Source organism: Danio rerio, chromosome 9, assembly GCF_052040795.2.
Source record: "Danio rerio strain M-AB ecotype USA chromosome 9, GRCz13ab, whole genome shotgun sequence".
In the NCBI taxonomy this organism is placed as follows: domain Eukaryota; kingdom Metazoa; phylum Chordata; class Actinopteri; order Cypriniformes; family Danionidae; genus Danio; species Danio rerio.
This window is the reverse complement of record NC_141029.1, coordinates 54,440,001-54,464,218: the sequence shown is the minus strand read 5'-3', so window position 1 is coordinate 54,464,218 and position 24,218 is coordinate 54,440,001. Positions and strand designations below refer to the sequence as shown.

At 34.7% G+C, this 24,218-nt stretch overlaps 1 protein-coding gene and 2 long non-coding RNA genes across 8 annotated transcripts in view; 2 read left to right on the top strand and 1 right to left on the bottom strand.

Annotated features, from left to right (window-relative positions):
- Nucleotides 1–24,218, top strand: part of LOC147835440 (uncharacterized) — a 456,431-nt gene that overhangs the window by 3,014 nt on the left and 429,199 nt on the right. The window contains exon 2 of the long non-coding RNA XR_015500105.1: nucleotides 11–548. This is a non-coding gene — a long non-coding RNA (uncharacterized LOC147835440). The remainder of the gene's footprint in view (nucleotides 1–10; nucleotides 549–24,218) is intronic.
- tanc1b (tetratricopeptide repeat, ankyrin repeat and coiled-coil containing 1b) overlaps nucleotides 1–24,218 on the top strand; it is a 326,871-nt gene that overhangs the window by 10,334 nt on the left and 292,319 nt on the right. The gene's annotated exons all lie outside the window — the stretch shown is intronic.
- Nucleotides 2,211–3,551, bottom strand: LOC147835445 (uncharacterized). Its single transcript, XR_015500028.2, has 4 exons — nucleotides 3,442–3,551; nucleotides 2,703–2,760; nucleotides 2,525–2,589; nucleotides 2,211–2,410 (listed from the first exon to the last, which is right to left on the bottom strand). It is a non-coding gene; the product is annotated as an uncharacterized LOC147835445 (long non-coding RNA).

Genomic DNA, 24,218 nt, shown 5'->3' with positions numbered 1-24,218 from the left:
GGAAAAGCAGCTTATGTTTTTACAGTTTCACTAAAATATAGGCTGAAGCACATTTTCCAATGAGTTTGTGTTGGCATTTGCTCAGCTCTTTGCCATGTCTGTAAAGAATGTACCAAAAACCTACAATGTAATCACAAATGACTAAAAGTCATGGAAGGTTATTGGTCAAAAAGTGTGGGAACCCTGTCCTGTGGTTCAAAGCCAGCCAGCAAATAACAGGTGCTGGTGCCGTACACATGCAGTACACGCAGAAAGGCATGAAAAGACCTATTGAACCGACGTCATGACTGTTTGTCCATTATGCTTCACATCTGCTTTTGCTGAAGTAGCCATGTGCTCCGCTGGATTGATTTGGAAATGCATGAAGGAGCCAGTGTGACTCACAACATGACACACCTGTGGAGATTTAAGTTCAAATGTCAGCCTTCTGTCTCTCTGTGGTTTTAAAGGTGCTTTAAGCAACATTAGGAAAAAAAGGCTTGTGGTCATAGTGTCAGACCCAAAACACACCTGCAGCCAATCAGCAGTAAAGGGCGTGTCTAGTAACTGTAGCGGAGACTAGCGCTGCACGATATTAGAAAAAACTGACATTACAATATTTACTTTGCATTTTTAATGTTTGCGCCTGACAACAGGTTTTGTTCTTTGGTTTTATTCCATAACACTGGACTTATTTTTCTGCGAAAGTTTGACAGTGTTTAAACGAGAGAGAAAAGTGTGAAAATTTTAAAGTCTGAGAAAAGTGTATAAAGTGTGTAGTGAGGGGTTTTACAGGCTTAAAACAACCATAATAATTGTAAAAAAAAAAAAACGGACTACTTTATGGATTTCACCTACCGCAGGTTATTTTTAAAACGTAACTCCCATGATAAACAAGGGACTAAGGGTGTCACGATTTAGATTTTAAATCGAAATTGATCGAAATTCATGCTCAATTTCGATTATTGAATCAAAAAATAGAATCGTCGATGCTGCCACGCCCCCATGTCACGTCAGCTTGGCTTGCCAAGCGGGAAAAAAACAGGCTTGTTGAAGTGCTTGTTAAACTGCAGAAGCAGGAGACCCGTCGACAGAGCTTAAACCCTCTCCTCTTTCAATGAAGTCGCCGGTGTGGAAGTATTTTGGATTTCCAGTGAGTTATGTTGACAACGTTAGTGTTGTCGACAAAAAAAACACAGTTTGCAAGCTCTGCTATGTAAGTAACTTATTCCGAGATCGCTTGAACTCCGAGATCGCTTGAATGAGGTGGTCTCGGCTCGATTGAAACTAACCCTGGAGCGGTTCAATTGCAGTGAGAACGATCCGAACCAAGTGCGGTTATATCACAGTGTTTTATGAATACACTCAAAAAAATGATATGTTGGCGTTAATTAACTTTTTTTTGTCCACTCGTTCCACGTAACCGAGTTAAGTTACCTTTAAGAAAGAATATTAATTTTAGTGAACTTAAGTTAGTTACATAAAGGTAATGTAATGTTGTTTAGTTCAATCAACGTAACATTTATAATTTAGCTTTAATCAATGTAGTTATTTAAGTTCAATTATTGTAAAATTGATATTGTTATGTTTAACCAAATAAAAAAAACAGTTTCCGTTTCATTGAGTTTATTCAATAGCATTTTTACAGTTTTACACATTTTCCAGCAATAAAATGATTATCAAAATCCAAATACTGTCTTTATCTGTATCTTCACTTATTACAATAAGTTAAAATATCAATACTATTAAAATAATAGTACTACAAGTATGAAGCAAATTGAAAACAATAAATGATTTTAAAAATATGCTTACAAAAACATCATAAAATACACCTATCAAAATAATACTTTTCATATATTACAAAAAACATTAAAAAATAATATTCTGCCTTCAAATGATTTATCAAAAATATACTTAGAAAAATTAAGTCTTCTTTTGTAAACTATACTGTACCTTCTATACACTGAAAAAGCAGAGAACACTTCAGTTGTTCAAAGAAAGATTAACATTTTAAAGCAAAGTAACACGATAAGCACTACACCATAAATTAGACCAACCATCACAGATCATGCAATAGCTACACACATTCATCTCTCTGACACTTGCACCATTTCTGCACATTTGCACCAGACACTTTCTTACAACCACCCCCTATATCTAAAAAACAAAAAACAAAACATTGTGCATGAAGTCTGCTTCACACAGGTGTGTGGGCTTGACAAACCACATGTAGAAGCATTCTAAATTCTTTAATTTTTTTTTGTATGATTAGCACATCTTGGATGTATTGCCTCTTCTTGTTGATTTGCTGAATGTGTCCTCAATTGTAAGTCACTTTAGACAAAAGAGTCTGCTAAATGTTAATGTAACTACTGTAGATTCATAAGGTGGTGTTGCACATCAAGGTTTGTGCTTCATCATGTCCAGCATCCTAAAAATGTCAGGTAAAAAAATAAAACATTTACCAACAGATCAAAGGTGAAAGGAGGAATTGGTTTAAGAGGAAAATACAAAATGTTTAAAAAAATAAAATAAAATAGCTTACCATGTACTCCCTCACTTTGAGGGCTTTGAGGATGCATTCACACCTTTTTTTCCACTGGTGATGTTCTAAATGGCATGAAATGACAATTAGTAATTTACTAAGTAATTAGTAGTTAAAATTACTAGTAATTTTTACTGTACATCATTTTAATGTGTATAGGCATCTAAAGGCATAGTACCTGGACGATCCACAGTCTCCTCAGCCAGATATGGGACTATAGAGGTTGAGCTGTAAACCTGTGAGGGAGAAAATAGATGTGAGTGAGCAAAGATTTGTAATAATAAAATATAATAATATAAATAGCAAACTACTAAACTTAAAAAATTAAACGTGTTAGGTGACCAAACAAATAAGCTTACATTAAATATGTCATCATGCTAGATGTTATACTACTTAAGTGTCACATATGCTTTTTTGCTGATTTTTTTTTTTTAAGTTAACAGGCTTGAATAATACAATTAGATAATAAATAACAATGTGCCAACACCACATTTTAATAAATTTTATGTAAGTTATCAAAACTGGCATTCAAACTCGACAAACTGCTTGACACTCATTTAAAATAAAGACTATCAAATCAAATAAAAAATCAAATCACTTTTATTGTCACATTATCAGCAGCACGTGTGCTATAATGAGTGAAAAGCTTAGACTATTCTAACATGACTATTCCTTACTACCAACGTTTGCAACTTTAGTTTGGGGGAGTTAATATATACCAAGTATAAAATTTCACAGGAATGCAAAACAAACTATACATTTATCTGTCTATAATGTGGAAAAGACACAGGGAACATGGCAATTTCATAGCAATACTATACACAAACACAACATAGTATTACAAGAGAGTACATTTATGATTCAAATGTTGTCACAGCCTCAGTATAAATACATAAAAAGTAAAAAAAAAATCTCACCTGTGTGTCCACATTGGGAAAAGCTTTGTGCACGTTCTCAATTTGTACTGTAATCTTCATCTTTTGATTTCCATAATATGGCGCTGAGCTGAGAGTGATCGTTGTGGTTTGAATCTTCTTACTTCCTGTGTTGTTTTGAAACTGCGCATGTGCAGATATTACTCCACCTATTGACCAAAATGCAGTACAGCAGAAGCAACACAACTCCCTTGCATTCATGTTACATAAGCGAGCTGTTTAAATGTGAAAACTTACTTTTTCTAATTTTTTCCAACACAACACTTTTATTTTTAATACACAAACATAAGCGAATTGTTTAATTTAAACATAGTTACATTCTTTGGACCAACTACAGCCATAATTCATTTTTTTGAGTGTATGTAATAGGCTTACGGCTATATGAAGAGAGAATTATGAGTAGGGCGGGAAGTTTCGCGAGTCTCCGGATGCCCGCAAACGAGTGATGATCTCCTGGTAATCTCACGTCTCCCTCCCGGTCCCGGTCCACACAGGCTCAGACACAGACGCACACACACACAAACACTGTCATGCGCTTAGACAGCGGGTCCAGGCAGTCAGCAGGTCAGTAGACTGCTTCAAACTTTCACATTTGTACTTGGTAATTTTAGCGAACACCTCACATACTGTTGGCTGGTTCCTGTTGGTTGTGCACCTGTTTTGCCGACGCCATTATAACGACACAGATCACTGCCCCGCGGAAAAAGTGATTGAGAAGTGGTAATTATGTGTGTAACTTATTATTCATTTACTGTATGATTTGGTTAGAATTTTGTTTAATTTTTCTTTTTTAAATCGAAAATCGTATCGAACCGTGACTTGAGAATCGAAAATGTAATCGAATCAAAGATTTATACCACTGCATATCTTCCTTTGTCTTCAACAGACGAACTCAAACAGATTTGGAACCAGTGAGTAAATGATTACAGCACTTTCGTTTTTGGATGAACTGTCCCTTTAAGGTAAATCAGCAAGGCACAAATGCACTTTGATGCCTCAAACAAATGTCGCATAATGAATTTTCTCCATCATGCAGTGCTAACAGTGCTACAGTGGCAACTATAACGAAAGCGAGATTTCTTAATTACCCTCTCTGGCTCCATCACTATCAGCGACTGCATGTCAGTGGGTCATATATCATGAAGGGACGTTTTTATGGTGACTCTGGTGGCCTGCAGGGAAACGCTCATTTAATAACATTGTGCTAGTGGCCAGGGAGAGGATTGTGTTACGTCCAAAACAAAAGCTGTGTTGTGTGTCTGATTAGACGGGGCACTCAGATGCTGTCAGTCTGGAAATAATAAGCTAATTCTAGTGCTCTGTGGGAGGTCCAAATGCTCCGTATTTCCGAGCACAGATTGTGTTTATCTTGATTGCGCTTCTGAACGATGCTAATGATCATATCTAGATGCTCACCGGGAAGGTTAAAGGTGAAGTGTGCAGTTTCAGTTTAGTTTGAGGTGCTTGGAGTAGTGCTGTTGAATGATTACACACGACTTGTAAGTTTGTAATCATGACTAAAGGTTTGTATTTACATAATATATGTGCATAATTATGTACTTAAAATATTCTTTATAATATACATACTTGACATATGTATTCAAATTTGTTATTTTGTTATCATCTGTCGTTCTATCTATCATTCTGTCTCGTTTTATCATTCTATTCATTGTTCTATCGTTCTCTTCTTACCTATCCTTCTGTCTATCCTTCTATCTTTCTATTTATCGTTTTAAGTCTATTGTTCTATCATTCCATCTATCATTCTCTCCAATCTTCTGTCTATACTTCTGTCTGTCATTTAATTATTCTAGCTATTCATCATTCTATTGTTCTATTATTCTATCCATCATTCTATTATCTATTATTCAATCGTTCTGTCATTCTATTGTTTTATCCATCGTTCTGTCTGTCTGTCGTTCTATCTATCGTTCTATTGTTTTATCCATCCTTCTGTCTGTCTATTGTTTTATCCATCTTTCTATTGTTCTGTCTATCCATCATTCTATCCATTCTTCTATTTATTATTTTATCGGTCTGTTTATTTTTTTATCGATCCTTCTATTATTTTAGCGTTGTATCTTTTTATCATTCTATCGTTCTATCATTCTGTCTATCCATCGTTCTATGAATCCTTATCTATTATTTCATCTTTCTATCTTTCCATCTATCATTCTATCTATTGTTCTATTGTTCTGTCTATTCATCGTTCTGTCTTCATCGTTCTATCCATCCTTCTATCTATTGTTCTGTCTATCCATCGTTCTATCCTTCTATTTATTATTTTATCGATCTGTATATTTTTCTATCGATCCTTCTATCAAATATTTTATCGTTCTACCTTTCAATCATTCTCTTGTTCTATCTATCCTTCAATTATTTTATCTATTGTTCTATCATTCTGCCTATCCCTCGTTCTATTTCTCCTATCTATTATTTTATCATTCTATCTTTCTATCATTCTAACTTTTTCTTTGTCCTTTCATCTATTATTTTATCTTTCTATCGTTCTAATGCTCTATCTATCGTTCTATTGTTCTGTCTATCTATTGTTCTATTATTCGATCTATCCATCGTTTTGTCTATTCATCTTTCTATCTATTGTTCTATCTATCCTTCTATTATTTTATTATTCTAACTTTCTACCGTTCTTTTGTTCTGTCTGTCTATCGTTCTATTCTTCATTCATTTTGTCTATCTATCGTTCTATCCATCATTCTATTGTTTTATCCATTGTTATGTCTAATGTCCTGTCCATCATTCTATCTATCCATCCGTCCATCCGCCTGTCCATCTGTCCGTCCGTCCATCCATCCATCCGTCTGTTTATCTATCCTTTTGCCATTCTAAATATCCTTCTATCATTCTATATATCCTTGTATCTATCTTTATATCATTCTATTGTTCTATCGTTCTAACTATCTATGGTTCTATCATTCTCTAATGTTCTGTCATTTAATCTATCTATCACTCTATCTGTTCTACCTATTGTTCTATCGATCCATCTACCCATCTATAGTCGTTGATCAACCTATCGTTCAAATATCTAGCGTTCTATCTATCTATTGTTCTTTATATTGCACTCTCTCTAATATATATATATATATATATATATATATATATATATATATATATATATATATATATATATATATATATATACATATATATATATATATATATATATATATATGTGCAAATATTTAGCTCTATTTATATAACCTATTAATTGATGGAATTTACAGAATTTATTCTATATCGTGATGCGTATAGTTCTCAAGTATGAGATCACTTACATCATATCAGATTTTTGTTATATCACCCAGCCCTATTTACTTGTAATCGAATTGTTAAAATCTTATTTTCAGATAAAAGGAGCACAAAACACAAAAATACTCCTGATTGGTCAATTTAGGTGTCATTATTTTAGTCTCATTCTATATAATGGGACAATTCCTGCTGATATTGTGGTCCAGACTCCAGACTTCCCAACGGTGTTGTCTGAAGTCTGTTACACTTAGAGACTCCTTTACACCAGTTAGAGCTCAAACAAGGTCTCAAAGCCTTATATTAGACCCCTGCGCCGTGTGTGTTTGGGTTGAGCTGACGTTTTTGGACATGCGGCGAGCTCGCTATGAGGGAATGTGCAGAATAAACTGTACCAGGCTGTGAAATGTAGAGCACCGCCTTGACAGCTCGGGGAAAACACACAAGAGTGGGATTTTGTTGTCTTGTTGCCAGTGTGTTGAGATACATCACTGTACTATTTTTTTCAATTTATGCTCTTGTTTAGAGTAATGCTTATAATGATGATTTGGATCAATATTTCACTCCACCATGTGGATGATGCTGACAGAAAGATGAATAACAGTATAAAGAGAAAAGCTGCACACTTGAATGTACAGTGTTTACTTTTTACATTATAATTAGCAATGTTTTATGTCTGACCTGTAATCGTTGGTTTCTAAGAAGTGTTGTTTACATTTTATTATTATTTATTTGATGTAATCTACATTCTTAATCAAACATTTGTCCTGAAGTTCTAAATAAAGTTAGCAAAAGTGCATTCAAATGTGATTTAAAATGTAAAAAAAAAGCAATAGTCCTTTTCTGTGTGGTCTTTTCCACTGTACAGTACTGTTATGTACAGTTTTATCATTGTTAGGAGCTAAATGTGGTGTCGCAAAATACATTTTCTGTTTTTATTTACATTATTTTATTTTTCTCCTTCCTCTGCTACTGGTATCTATGGCCTATCCCTGAACTGTTTGTTGTAAAGTTATAATGTTTGCCACACCACTGTTAAACTGCTCCTCTGAAGAATTTGGAGATGTTTCAGATAGACCTGCTAATGCCAGCATCATCTTTTGGCTCCGAAACTTAGTTCTTGAAATAGACTTTCTGCCATCATGACTTTATTTGGAGTAGTTATCAGGTATGTTGCGTCTGCTTTATGCAAATATTTATCATCTGTTTCTTGGCAAACTCTATATTTAATGAAATAAAATGGTTAATTGCCAATATGTTGAGGTTGGTGACCCCTAATTTCATAAGTTAATATTCATTTTAAGTTGTTAGACTTTATTTAAATAGTAGTAATCATTTGAAGTGGAGGCATTTTTTTTAAGACAAGTGGGTGTTGTTTAATAGTTTTAGACAATTTTCATAAACTATGTTTTGGATCCACTTCAATTGTTGACTACTATAAACCTTGTGTCATGCCCTGTGAGTTGTCATTTTATTATTTTGTTTTTAAACAATTTGATTTAGTTTTTATTTTGAAACATATCAATTTTGTTTTTATTTTGAAATAGTTTTATTATGTTTTTAAATTTTATTTTGAAACAAATTTAGTTTTGTTTTATAGTTTTTTGTTTTATTATGATTTTACATTATTTTATTTTAGTTGAATTTTTTTATTATGCTCATAAATTTCATTTTAAAACTATATTTTATTTTGACAATATTGACATAGTTTGAATTTATTCTTGTGCTGGCAAAAAAGTAAGTGTCGTGGATAGGATTGTTTTAGAAATCAGTCAAAAGCTTATATTTTTTTGATCCAGTTCAAACATTGACTACTATAAACCTTGGGTCATACCTCATGAGTTGTCAGTTTGTTAAAAGTAATTTTATTTTATTTTATTTTTAGTTTAATTTAATTTTATTTTATTTTTAATTTAATTTAATTTAATTTAATTTAATTTAATTTAATTTAATTTAATTTAATTTAATTTAATTTAATTTAATTTAAATTTAATTTAATTTAATTTAATTTAATTTAATTTAATTTAATTTTAAAACCATTTAATTTAGCTTTTATTTTTAAACAATTTAATTTAATTTAGTTTTTAAGTTAAACCATTACATTTTCTTTTTGTTTTTAAACAATTTAGTCATGTTTTTATTTAGAAACTATTTAATTTTGTTTTATTATTATTAAATTTCTTTTGTTTTATTATTGTCTTAAACTTTTATGTTATTTTTGTTGTATTTTTATTATGTTTTTAAATTTTAAAACTTTTATTTTAATTTATTTCATTTTGACATAATTGACTGAGTTCGAATTTCTTCTTGTGCTGGCAAAAAAAAAAGCAAGTGTTGTGAATAGGCCAGTTTTTCTTGTTTTAGAAGTTTTCATGTTTATTCTGTATTCGCAATGGAGCTCATCTATACCGTCTGTCAAAATACATTTGCTTGAATTTATTACAGTACACTCAGCAGCACAAATGCTAAGATACCCATGATTTTGCTGTTAAATTGCTCTTATCTAAAACATCACGTCATGTTTGACATGCAGCCAAGATGTAAAATATTTACAGTGTGCCATGTGCAACCTCATTCTTCATTTCACCTATGAGATACTCTCAATGCCATTTGTACAGTTTATCCTCTGCTCTTGACCTGCTAGTAAGTTCCCACAGTCTTATCTGCCGGCCAACATGACTGATGACATTGATGTTTTTATCAGATTTTCACATTCACTCATTTACACCTCAGACTTGAGGAATTCAGTGAAGAATGTGGGTGAAATTAGCACATTTATGCCACTCTTACTTTTGCAAATGCTGTTTTAAACAACCCAGGCTAATTCTAAAGACGTACCCCTATATAAATTTCTGTAGAGTGCCAAATATGTCCCAGGAGGTATGTTTTTTTTTTTTTGCAGTTTTTGTTCTTGCGAATCCACCAGACGCCACAGTGTATGCTTTTTGAGATCTTAAATTTCTCTCACAAGTGCCAAAATTGCCTGTTGTTCTCGCGTAAACCCACCAGAGGACGCTGTTGACTGACTTACTGCTTGTCTGACCCACCCCTGAATCCTTCCCTAAACCCAACTGGTAGTGTATTCAAAAGCACCGATTGACCCGTTCACCCACTTCCCTTAACCCAACCGACAGTGTTTTCAAAAGCACAGATTGACCAGCGCCCACCCACTTCTCTTAACCCAACCGACAGTGTTTTCAAAAGCACCGATTGACCCGCCCACAGCCTTCCCTAAACCCAACCGATAGTGTTTTCAAAAGCACTGATTGACCCGCCCACCGCCTTCCCTAAACCCAACCGATAGGGTTTTCAAAAGCACTGATTGACCCGCCCACCGCCTTGTCTAAACCCAACCGATAGTGTTTTCAAAAGCACTGATTGACTCGCCCACCTCTTCTTCCCTAAACCCAACCGATAGTGTTTTCAAAAGCACCGATTGACCCGTTCACCCACTTCCTTTAACCCAACCGACAGTGTTTTCAAAAGCACAGATTGACCAGCGCCCACCCACTTCTCTTAACCCAACCGACAGTGTTTTTTTTTAAAAGCACCGATTGACCCGCCCACCGCCTTCCCTAAACCTAACCGATAGTGTTTTCAAAAGCACTGATTGACTCGCCCACCTCTTCTTCCCTAAACCCAACCGATAGTGTTTTTCAAAATCACTGATTGACCCGCTCACCGCCTTGTCTAAAACCAACCGATAGTGTTTTCAAAATCACTGATTGATCCGCCCACCGCCTTCCCTAAACCCAACCGATAGTATTTTCAAAAGCACTGATTGACTTGCCCACCTCTTCTTCCCAAAACCCAACCTATAGTGTTTTCAAAAGCAATCCACGTTTTCAGATTTTACTGCATTCTCACTCTGTTATTTACTTGTTTATTTAATTTTTTTGCATTTTTGTTTTTGTCTTTCCTGCTTTCTGGAACTGTTTTTCACTGGACTCGAACCCCATTGACATAATAGATTTAATAACTCATTTCTAATAACTGATTTATTTTATGTTTGCCATGATGACAGTAAATAATATTTGACTAGATATTTTTCAAGACACTTCTATACAGCTAAAAGTGACATTTAAAGACTTAACTTGGTTAATTAGGTTAACTAGGCAGATTAGAGTAATTAGGCAAGTTACTGTATTGTATAACGATGGTTTGTTCTGTAGACTATCGAAAAAAATTTGGCTTAAAAGGGCTAATAATTTTGTCCCTTTAAAATGGTGTTTAAAAAAAAAACAAAACTGCTTTTATTCTTGTTCGAAATAAAACTAATAAGACTTTTCCAGAAGAAAAAATATTATCAGACATACTGTAAAAATTCCCTTGCTCTGTTAAACATCATTTGGGAAATATTTACGAAAAAAAATTAAAAGGGGGGGCTAATAATTCTGACTGTAGTCATGGGCTGGGATAAGATACTGACAGTATGATAATCTTATATATATATATATATATATATATATATATATATATATATATATATATATATATATATATATATATATATATATATATATATATATATATTTTTTTTTTTTACTGTAGGTTTTTATATATATATATATATATATATATATATATATATATATATATATATATATATATATATATTGTTTATATTGTTTGTTATATAAAGATTAGGAATATTTTAGAGCAGTTAACATGTCAGGCTAGATAATTAAGAGGAATCATTGACATTCTGCTGTCTTCATTAGTTTCAAAAACACAGATTTCTTTACAATTAAAAACGGCATCTTGAGATATTTTTCTCTGCTAAAGATACTGTTGTCCTAAAAAAACAAATTAAAAAATCTTACTCATACCTTAGAATCGGTACAGCAGAAAATTTTGGCAGTTTTAAAACCTTGACTTTTCCAAACTGCGGTATCGGTCCCATGCCTACACACAACTAACCTTTCTGATTTTGATTGTAATGCAATAATGTGCATCTTGTGTAAAGCTGCTTTGAAACAGTAATTATTGTAAAAAACACTTTACAAAAACACTTGAATTTCTCTTACTTTTAATACTCCTTGATGACTGGGTTTTATTGTCATTTCTAAATTTGAAAGCGTTATTTGTTTAATCTTTTTTTTTATTTTTATTCTCCATCTTTTATTATTCTAGCATACGCCACTAATATATTGGTTGTCTTTAAATGGGCTTTGTAAGTAAATAATCGATTGCATTTTATTGTAACAATAATTCCCTCACAGAGAGCAGATTTAAGGTATTGGATGATATATAAATTATATTCATAAAATGCACAGTAATTTTGCTGACAGTTTAAAGGCAATCAGCAAATAAACAGTCCAGTCATTAATAAGTCTGTCTATTATTATTTGTAATGATGTAAAGATAATGTTCATTATCCTAATATGTGTGTTTATATACACTGTTTGTTTTATTTGTTGAGCTATATTTTGATATGTTATTGATATAAAGGTGATTTTATTATCCTAATGTGTGTGTGTGTATATATATATAAACTTTTTTTTATTATTATTTAATGAGCTAAATATTTTAAGCCAAGATTTCTCTGAAACAAAGTTAGAGCTGAAGTTAGAGATTACCAAGAGACTTTCTACAGCATGAGTTAATATTTGACCAGTCAGATATCACTAACCTATATCTGTATCTGATCTGTTTGAATGCTTTAAAGTTCATGTGAACAGGAAGCTTTTATTTTAGTATGATGATGCGTTTACAACTAAAATGTAATATTAAGGATGGGTCTGGGTTTATTTTTGTACTTCTCTCATCTTCTCTCATCACAGTAAGTTAATAGTTGGAGGATAAACATTTAGCCCAGTCCGTCAAACTGATGTTATCACAGAAAGACTAAGATATGTAGCAGAAGTAAATGGCCAGATTTTAATGAAAAATTACCAAAGCAAACCAAAAAAAAAAAAAAGAGTTGAAAATAAATAGTTGAGGCAGGAGTCGAAATGAGAGGAAAATGACAACACCCAATCACAGTCAGAATATCAGGTTTTCAATCATCCATAGTGTTTTAAAGAATAAATGTTTGCATTTTGACACCAATTTTAGTCTGAATTAGAATAAATCAGATCTGAAAAATGTCTTATCTTTTTATTTTAATATCATTAAATAAATAAATGATTTTAAAACCTAGCTTATAAAAAAATGCATTTTCTAGGGAAATGTGATATTGTAACAAACATCGTTATATAACAATAAAACAATATCGCATGTTTTTCCAGTATTGTGCAGCCCTAAAGAACAGTTTTTAACATGGCACGTCAAATCAACAAAAAGAAGTCCGAGGTTTATTTATTTATTTATTTTTTTACACTTTTTTTTCTAACCCACCACAACTGAAATCTACCCGCATTTGGCGGGTTGGCAGGTGTTAATGTAAAGCCCTGAATGCAACGTATCGAAATACAGCCCATTAAAAACAGCTGATCCACCCAGTCTTTCAGCACTCTCTCTGAAAAGACTCCAATGCATGTCCCTCCATTGGAAATAACGAACTCACCCTAGTTATAGCCTCAGTCAAAGTTAATCCAGTGTGTGTGTGTGTGTGTGTGTGTGTGTGTGTGTGTGTGTGTGTGTGTGTGTGTGTTTAGTCTCTGTGTACAAGCTCGGAACTTTAAACTAGCACAGGGTTGGCATAACTTTTAGTTGCCGCAGTTTTGATCAGGGCAGAAATATGTTGTTGAGAAGCCTTTACCATTAATTAACCGTGATGAATTAAAGCTATTTATTTATTTATTTTTTTTATTTACATTTTTTTTAAAAATGTATTTATTTATTTATTTTTATTTAAATTTTTTTATTTTATTTTTTATTATTTTTTCCCTTCCCCCCCATCAACTAGGCATACAACAACAATGCAGCCAACACAGCACATATCTACACCCTTCTTGTACAGTATATGTATATACGCATATACATACACACATATACACATTCAAATAACATTGGTAAAAAAATAAATAATTAGACTATATATATGTATGACAAAATAAAAACAATAATACAATAAAAAAAATAAAAAATAAAAAAAAACATGTTTACAAACACACAATTTACATAATATTTATATATGTTTCCCAAAGATAGTCAAAGTTCTTCTGCTTACAATTAAAGCGTGGTTAATAGTGAAACCGGTTAATCATTGCATCCCTATACGGATGAGGCATGCATCGTTTGCATAGCGGCTGTAAAGCTATACAAAGACAAAAATAATTCTGTAACTACCACTCTGACACCTTCTGGCACATTAGGAAAATTGATTCCTCAATAGTAGACTCTGCTTGGTCTGAGTCTGGGTTGTACATGTACGGCTGAATGCTGGTCCTCTCACTCATGTTGCTTCTCTCTGTCTGCCTGAGATATACAAAGCAGGGAGCTCTTGGCTCCGCCTCCTTGTTAAATTGGGCGGGAAGTAGAAACAAATTGTGACGTGAAGTAACACGCCCCTAAAACAGCAAGCTGTCTACACCCCTCCCACCTCTTAAAATGAGCACTAGCAAAATAAACATTGTACATGTTAGAGCTGTGAACCTACACTGGTCTCACGGTTCGGTTCGGTTACAATTATCATGCCATCGATTCGGTTCAATTCCATATCTCGGTGCATCACGGTGCATTGACGGTGCTTTTCATACACAGTTTTATATTTTCTTCACAGCAACAGTTCTTGTATTAAAATGTATGAATATATTTACAGGGCTCGAAATTAACTTTTTTACTTGGTAGCACCGGTGCTCCCAACTTCAAATATTTAGGAGCACCAAAAAAATTTTAGGAGCACCAGAAAAAATTTAGGAGCACCCACCAAAAATGAATGAGCACAGCTGCAAATTGTATTTTAAAGGATTATTGTATAATATTGTATTTTAAAACAACATTAATAGGACTGACAAAAACCAGAAACAACTATCTAACTAAAGCTGCGAAAACATCGATATTTGTGAGCAATAATTCCAAAATGAATGTCTAATAATTAGGCCATAGAATATTAATGATGATAAAAAATGACAATAATAGTAACAATGAATTCCATTTCTCATTATGATGCTGCCTTGAATGTGCATGAATGTAGGTTATCTGCTATAAAAAGTCTATTACTTTATGAAAAATAATTGTATAGTTTGCATCAAACAAAAATGAAGCATTGCAGTAAGAAATATTTATTTTGTACTGCTGTTTTTATATGCATGTCAATTTAATAAATAATATTTATGCTAAAAACAATCAAAAGATTATAATAAATAATTAAATTCAATGCTGAAAGCTGCAAAGCAGTCATCAGTAAATAAATAAAAAATAATATACACCTCAAACAAGAATAGACAAAAGAAAGTAAGTAAAGTCTCACTTCTATCACTCTTTAAAAGTTTTGGTTTCAGTTTGTGTCAATTTATAGGTTCAGTCTGAGATGATCTTCATTTTTCTGTGTTAGTGGAAAAGCAGGCGAGTCAGCCGACCCAATTTATGAGCAGGCAGCGCAGGATTCTTGCGCTAACCATCGGCGCAATACCGGTCATTGTTATGAGCCGCAGTTTCAGTGTAAACTTAGTAAAGGCGAGCTTCTTTGGCGATGATATGAACAGTACTAGATTTGACTTTTAGCGGACAATTGCGCTGAACACGCAGTGAATGCAACGCATGGAGATTCGGGCACCTTCTCCAAGAAGCGCGTACTCTATTGATCTCAGCTGGCGGATCATTATTCACCACGTGACGTGTCATGATCGCTTTCATCTGCGCCTCAACTTTAGGTGGGTTTTGCAAACCTGTGTGCTTTAAGTTTTTACTCTTCAGCCGTTTGCATTTCCCGTGGTCATAAAAGCTCCTTCCCTGTCATCTGACAGCGCAATACCTTGAGTGAATGACAGCTAATATAGCGGCAGGGAAGAGCGATTCAGCACGTTTTTACAAAAAAAATCAAAACAGGTCGCACTACAACCATTATCTGCAGTCGCACTAATGTGCCCACATATATTATGAGGTGACATAGATTAATTTTCGGGCGCATATGCGACCAAAATGGTCGCAATTTCGAGCCCTGTATTTATATATTATTTGTAATACAATTTTGTCATTTATTACAAACAGTCAGATATATAAACTGTAACTTTAAACAAAACGAGCATTTAGCAAATAATATAAACAAATATAAACATCCAGCTCACTTTCTGATCCTTGTCTAGTTCTCTTACACCTCTTTGATTGATCACACCCTCAACAAAAACGGTTGCGATTGGCTCTTGCGCGCTGCGCTCTTGATAGACACGGTGGAAAAAACTCTGCAGACACGCGCTATCCAGAAGTAATGCTGTAAAACAGCTGAGAGGAGAAGAAAACCAGGCCAGCAGGTCAAATGGGCAACTCCTGTGTGTGTGTGTGTGTGTGTGTGTGTGTGTGTGTGTGTGTGTGTGTGTGTGTGTGTGTGTGTGTGTGTGTGTGTGTGTGTGTGTGTGTGTGTGTGTGTGTGTGTGTGTGTGTGTGTGTGTGTGTGTGTGTGTGTGTGTGTGTGTGTGTGTGTGTGTGTGTGTGTGTGTGTGTGTGTGTGTGTGAGAGAGAGCGAGAGAAAGAGAGAGGGAGAAATGTAGTAGGCTACTTTCATTCTCTCGATCTCAGTGAGATAGGGGCTTTTGTTGTATATGTCAGTGAAAGACTGATCCAGCAAACACACACAGTGAAATTGTGCACAGTTTATGAGTTTTAAGTAGTTAGAGCGCTGTAAATACTCGCGATCGCCTCCCTCGCGACAGAGCGCATATGATGTAAATGACGTCAGTAATAACCGGTTATGATTATTACTGAACTGATACCGAATTGTCCGCGTCTGCATCGCGGTGCACCGAAGAAACGATTAATTTTGACACCCCTAGTACATGTGGATTTCACGTCTCACAATAATTGATCCAGAATATTTTCCTATTGTTATAGCCTTGATTCTTCTACTGATACTAAAGCAGTAATATTGTTGGAGAACATAAGGATTGATTTTCAGTGTGAAGGAAGGAATGATCTCTATCTTGCTAAAGGTGAGTGTGTGTGTGAGTGTGTGTGAGTGTGTGTGTTTCAATGAATGAATACTGTCTTGTCAAGTTGATTTAGTTTCCACTGCCTCAGGTGCAACTGTGAACTAGCAGTGGAAACAAGTCTCAACTTTGTTAAGGGGAAGAGTATCTGATTCTTTTCACACTCTCATCCTCCTGTGTTGTTAATAGTTCTGGTGATTAATGTAGCAGTTCCTATATGTCAAATAAGATTACATTAGTAATGCTGTAGACATTTGTCTTCATTATTACACAGATTTAATTTACTCAATTACAGAAGTCTGATTGAAGGTGTTTCCATTTCAGGTTCATTAAAGTTGACAGATTTTTGGGTAAAAGTGAAATAATAATAACATAAACTGACTCGAGTTCTAATATGTGCAAGAATGTCTTATTGTATAATAAATAGTCTATAAAATACCTAAAACAATCTCAAAATAAAAATAATCACACTTTTAAAGAAGAAACAAATAATAATAAACAAAACTAATAATTATAATAAACAAATAATTAATAAAAAAATAGATAAGAATGACAAAAACACAGCTAAACTGATACTAAGGCTCAATCCCATTTCTATTTTTGTACCTCTACCTCTTCCCCTTAGCCCTTGAAACGGAGTGTGAAGGTGAAGGGCTTCAAAATATACAGAATGTTGTGGGACGAGAGTTATTATTAGGGATTATATATGTATCAAAATATTTTTTTTTTCTAAAAAACCATGACGGTAAAACACGATCGCCATTATGAACATAGTAAAACATGCTTGCTTGTTGTAAAATTTCATAATAATGGAAGAAAAAGACTAATTTGGACGAATAGCCCTCGCCATGGTCGCAACTACATGTCGCAATGACGCGTAGCAGAAGTGATTGTGTCGGCTTGGTTTTGTTGACGAGTGTAGGTGGGACCGAAAGCCGGGCGAGCCCGATGCAGCGAGTGTTTACAAATGTTGAGTTCCGTGAAGGAGCTCCGGTTGGAGACTGTTGTTTTGTGTTTACCTTATGATTAAAGTTGTTACACGAAATTAGCGATTTGGGCCACTTATACTTTTAAGGTTGCGTTTAGAAAAATCAAAACACCAGCGAAGAAACTCGACATAGAGGAACGCAAACACCTACTGCCAGCTTGTGTTTCGAAAGTGTTATTGCAGAACAACAGAAACAGCGCGCAGAAGTATAAATGCAGGGCTACGCGCATTGCATGCACCGTGGGTCATAACGATCACTTGACGCAGAAGTATAAACCAGGCTTTAGCCCGACGCCTTTAAGCTAAAGAGAATTGGGACAAAAATTGGGAATTGGGATTGGGTCGAATTGTACTAGTAAATATATCTAGAAATACAAGCTAATTAAAAGTATTACTGCTGCATTAAATACATTAATGTTGCTGAGAAATAATATTAATACTTTCAAGTCTTATAAAAAATAAACATGTTTAAACAATCTTTTCATGAATTATTAATTAAAGTTTAAAATATTAGTAACAATGTATAAATGAATCAGAAATTAAGTGCAGAAGTGAATCGAGATAATTCTATAAAACGTTTCTGTAAATGGACATGAATTAAAGAAAACAGTTGATTTAATAAAGCTATTTTTGCATCAAAGTGTATGCAAAAAACTGCACAAAAACCACAGGGAGAGAGAGAATAATATTTTCCAGTTTAGAAGACACTCCAAAGCTTTTCTCTGTCTATTCTTTTTATTGTCTTTAAAAGGTAACCAAAAATAGTAAGCCCTGAGGTGCCTTAAACCTAAAATATGTCCTGCTTGTCCTCTGGAACAACGGCGCAGTCTAATTAACATGCAGTTTGTAGTTGACTCATAGAATGGAGGTAAGCAGAGGGAATGTTAGTGTAGTTACTGACTCAAATCTAAACTCACCAGCGTCAGCATGACTGCATTGTCTGCCCTGAAGAGCCCAGTGAATCACTTCACTCGGGCTGTTGAAAACAGTCTGTTTCTGGGCTCTGTTTAGACCTGTGATCATTCCAGTCAGTTGGAAAAGAAACTTTATTTTAGGGCTGGCTGTGTTTTTTCTTTTTCCCCCATGTGCATTTGTCAGCAAAGCTTTGTCTAGTAATCCTTCTGACATTGAAATATCTGACATTGCGATATATTTGATTATTTATAAATGGCGATTATGGTTGCACGATATTGGAAAAAACATGGCATCACAATATTTAGTTTTTCTCTGATATCCATCCATCTGTATGTCCATCCGTCCATCCATCCATCTATTCATCGCCCTTCTTTTTATGTTTCTATTTATCCATCTGTCCATCCATACATCTATCTCCCTTCTTTCTATCTTTGTCCGTCCGTCTGTCCATCTATTCCACCTTCTCTCTGTCTTTCTATTTATCCATCCATCCATTCATCCATCCCACCTTCTTTGTTTTTCTGTTTATCCATCCATCCATCCCACCTTCTTTGTCCATCCATCCCACCTTATTTCTGTCTTCCATCCATCCATCTCCAATCAATCAATCCATAAATCTCCCATCTATCCATCTATTCAATCCATCCATCTCTAATCAATCTATCCATCCTTCCTTCCTTCCATATCCGTTCATCCATCTTTCTTTCTTTCTTTCTTTCTTTCTTTCTTTCTTTCTTTCTTTCTTTCTTTCTTTCTTTCTTTCTTTCTTTCTTTCTTTCTTTCTTTCTTTCTTTCTTTCTTTCTTTCTTTCTTTCTTTCTTTCTTTCTTTCTTTCTTTCTTTCTGTCCGTCCATCCATCCATCCATCCATCCCACCTTCTTTCTGTCTTTCTATTTATCCGTTTATGCATCCATCATCACACTTTCTATCTGTCTGTCCATCCATCCATCCATCCATCCATCCATCCATCCATCCATCCATCCAAAAGGTGAGCCAGAACGGCTTGTAGTGTGAGGGCCTGAGCTCGAAACTGGAGACGCGACTGACTTAAGGGACTGTTTTATTTGGATTTATTAATCATTCTTACTTTTCAATGAATGCAAACTGTCATAATTTAATAATTATGCAGACCCCTCACAGCATGGCAGCTTTACCTTCAGCAAACCCTTTAATACCTGCAGCACGAGAGCTTTTTTTTTGTGATTTTTAAATGTTCGTTAATTTTGCATGTGAGTGGTCACAGCATCTGCACAATTTTCTTTTAATAAACAAAACAAGATTCACTCCTCAGCCTACCCAGAAAAACATTTAAAGGCTTAACTAGGTTAATTAGGTTAACTAGGCAGGTTAGGGTAATTAGGCAAGTTATTCTATAACAATGGTTTGTTCTGTAGACTACCGAAAAACAAAAACAGACTAAAGGGGCGAATAATTTTGACCCTAAAATGTTTTTAAAAAATTAAAAACTGCTTTTATTCTAGCTGAAATCAATCAAGTAAGACTTTCCCCAGAAGAAAAAATATTATCAGACATACTGTGAAAATTTCCTGAATCTGTTAAACATCCTTTGGGAAATATTAAAAAGAAATAAAAATTCAAAGAGGGGTTAATAATTCTGACTTCAACTGTATGTATATATACACACATATAAACATAAGATACACATGATCATCAGAAGTGCTGGATCTGTTCAGCACTGCATCCCAAAAAACTTAAAATTATACAAAACAATATAACTACAGCAATCTTAATTGTACAGAGCTAGAGCTTCTTTTCTTATGACTGAACAGTCGCATCATCGATGATGTAAGTGTGCTTTCGCAAGGCAAAAAATGCAGTTTGAGTGTGGGCAGAGGGGGAGAGGAATCGGGGCCACAATCACACCTGGGCACGGTTCGAGACAACTGGGCCTAGTGTAAGTACACTCTTAATTGTTATTTCAAACTTAGGCTGATTAAACATAAAACAATTAACCAGTTAAACTCTGCTGCTTTTTTGGGATTTCTGCCTGGATTTTGCCTATCCCAATTTAAAAGCTTTCCAAATCCACATGCAAAGATGTAAAGGCAAAACTTTTGTATCATTTAAAAAAAAACCTTTTGAATTTTCATAAAACTCTACTGAAAGTGTTTAAAATAACCGTATATGTTGTCTGTGTTATAATAAACACCTAAAAAAGAGACGCTTTTTGTATTTTTTTTTAAATAAAATTAAATAAAAAAATTACTTTTAAATAATTACCAAAATTTTTATTAATTTTGGTGGCTCCTGCACATGTCTGTAATCATAGGAAAAAAGAACAATGTCTCCACCATAATCTATGCAAAAGTTATTGTATTCCAACTGATATGAGGTGCTGTACAAGCCACAGGGATCGATCATTGTTTTCATATTTCACTATTTTTTTGTTTGATCAAACATAATTCACTGTGTTTGGACCACGTCAGACATATAAAAGGATTACTTCAAAAAAGGATTACCTCAAAAACAGAGGAGAATGGCCCTGAAACGCGCAGCATTAGGTAAGAGATGACAGCTGTCTGTGCTATCTGGGGCTGCTTATTGATCATAAATGTATTGTTTTCACTTCTGCGCCATTGAAACACGGCGATTCCTTTAGCAACTGTTTAATATGTGAATATAGTTCAGTAAAAAGAATGCTAGAACCATATCAGCACCGGCAAGAGCTTTCATTTGAGCTATAACTTGCAAATGTGTCATATGAAAAATTATGAAAATGAAAAAATGTTCAATACCCAGCTCGGGTATCCAAAATACTGTGTATTTAAGTGTAAATAACTTTTGTACAGTAGAATAAAAGCCAAAGTGATGCACATGTGCATAAAATATAGACTCTACACTTTCAAACAAAACCACTTATGGGGGTCTGGTGCAATGCTAGCCCTTTAAATCTGAAAGTGAAAGTCGATGATGTCACGGACCCGGTTGTCCCAATAAATAAAACGTAACAGTTGTGTTGTTTTAATGCATTTAATATTCCCATTTTTTGAGTGCAGACTTCTCTCTTTCCCAGAGCTGCTTGATGAACTGAAGTAAACTCGTATACAAATGTCATTGTTGCTCTTTTGCTTTAATGTCATTGTGCTTGTAGAGCTGTGAAACCACTCGCTCCGGCTGTTTGTTGTCTTTTTCTTGCTTTCTTCCTCTTTCAAGGTGAGCAGTTCACCCCTCTGTCTGCAATCACCTGCTATCTTTGTTCTGGTTATTTTCATTAGTGGACATTTAGCAGTGCCTTTTTCCATTATTCAGCGTCTCCGTCCATCTATTGAATTCTCCATTTCTGACAATAATGTCTGTCATTTTCGTGCCTCTTCTGCTGTTGGGTAATTTTGCTGTGTTGTACTTTATTTTAATGATAAATGTTAAATCTTAGTCAAACTATTGTATACGAAAAAGCTATAAGATGATGTAGAAATCTCAGTTTTAAAACAACTGATCGTATAAATCCTTGTAATTTATGGATATTATCCATTAGTTTTTTTTCTTCAGATATTTTATTAGATTTTTTACAGAGTTTAGGTATACATTATATAACAATCATTTAATTTTTTAAATTCTAAGTCTTATATTTTAGCCAGTATATTAATGCATAAATAAAGGGTGCATGAGAAATGTGCTGCTCGGCAGGATTGACCCGGTCACAGATTCAGACCCGGCTCTGTGAGTTTCGTGGTTGTCATGACGCCGGAGACGACCTCTGAGGAATCACTCATGTCAAAGCTCATTGTAAAGAGTTGCTTGGAGAGTGAAAGAATGGCGGCGGTGTGTGTAAATATGTGGATTTCAGTGTTGGTTTGAGGTTTAATTGTGAGAGTCTGGAGTACACGCATGGCTTACCTGTGTTCTGAAGTGATGTGCAGAATAATAATAATTTTTACTATAAGGAGTATATCAATTTATCGTGTTATGACATAGACATGAGCTTATCATTATTGTTATTCACAATATACATGAGCAATTCCTTGCAAATGTCAACCTTGCCATGACAAAAATAGTGACATTTTCACCACAATATGAAACCCTTTCTTGGTTTTTAATGTAGGCTTGCATTTTACAGTAGTGTAAAAATACTCAAATGTTTCTGTCAATGTCTTCAAACTATTATATTTGATTTAGCAAAGTCACACATGTGCATATGCATTAGATTATTTAGTACCAAAGCAAAATTTGTAACTAATCTAACTAAAACATAAACTCAAGATCACAGTCCAAAAATCTGTACACATAAATTAATATGTTGGGGGTAAATATTAAATAAAAATTGAATAAACGGAAGGGGGGGGGGGTCTACAGAAACATTTGTGTGTGTGTGTGTGTGTGTGTGTATGTGTGTATAATTGTATAGATTATACAGGTTTTAATCATTATTAAGAGGTTAAGTGAGTTAAAATGGCATCAAATTACAGCAGGTGAATGTTTACATTGATTTGATTAAGCTCGAACTCAAGATTTAGCCTAAAGCAGGTCGCACACCAGAAGCGCCGCCACGCAGCGCCATGCATTTTAGAATTCTAAACATAGGTTTCTATCAGGATACACACACCGGCGTCGCAAGTCAGTGGCTGTCAGCGGCGCCTGGCCACAGCTCAGGACGCAGTTCATTTTTCCGCCGCGCCACAGAGCACCGTCTGATTAGTTTCATGTTAAATATCATTGGAATGTGCGCGTCTGGTGTGCGATACTTTAAACTGTCATGTGCGTGCCGTGTCGCGGCGCTGAGCGGCGCCTTTGGTGTACGACCTGCTTGAGAGTTAGCCTGCCCCAGACCAGACTAGTTATCCAGCATAAGTTGCCAGTAGGTTTGGGTTGATAGTCGATGCCATCGTCCATTGCCGATGGCCAATAGACAGCACCGCTGAGCTGGCATCGCCGATCCTCCGCCCCACCCCCGTCGCAAACCCGCATGCGAAAAATATGTTCTATATATAATAATATATATATAATAATATAATGTTTTACCCAGCATTTCTGAACAGCGCTCCTTCCGGCTAAAAACGCTCGTCATGTGACCACACACACAGCCAGCCACACACAGACACTGTCATACGCTCGTAGCTCCAGAGAGCAGTGCACGTCGGACAGTTTATCAAGGATGTACTGCTGGATCGCGTCTCACTATAGTTGTTAAACGTGATATTTAATTGATCTTGTCTCTATCTGACGACTGTTTGGCCTTGTGAATCTATCAGGTAACGTATCACAGCATCAGTACACTGCTTCAGTCTTTCGCTTTCACACTTGTACTTAGTCATTTTAGTGAAAACCTCAGATACTGTTGGTTGTGCACCTTTTTTACCGACCAACCTCCTGTGGAAAAAGTGATCGACAGGTGGTAATTTGTGTGCAACTTATCTTGATTTGTCTATGATTTGTTTATGGGTAAAACATAAACAAAAAAGATCATGCGGGTCAGGTAGTTCAATCGGTAGGCTACAAATAATTAATTTGTTATGAATCAATTAATTATTCATAAATAATTAATTCACCTCCTCCTATATATGACAACGATGTAATCGTCCATCGCAGTGTTTCACATTAGA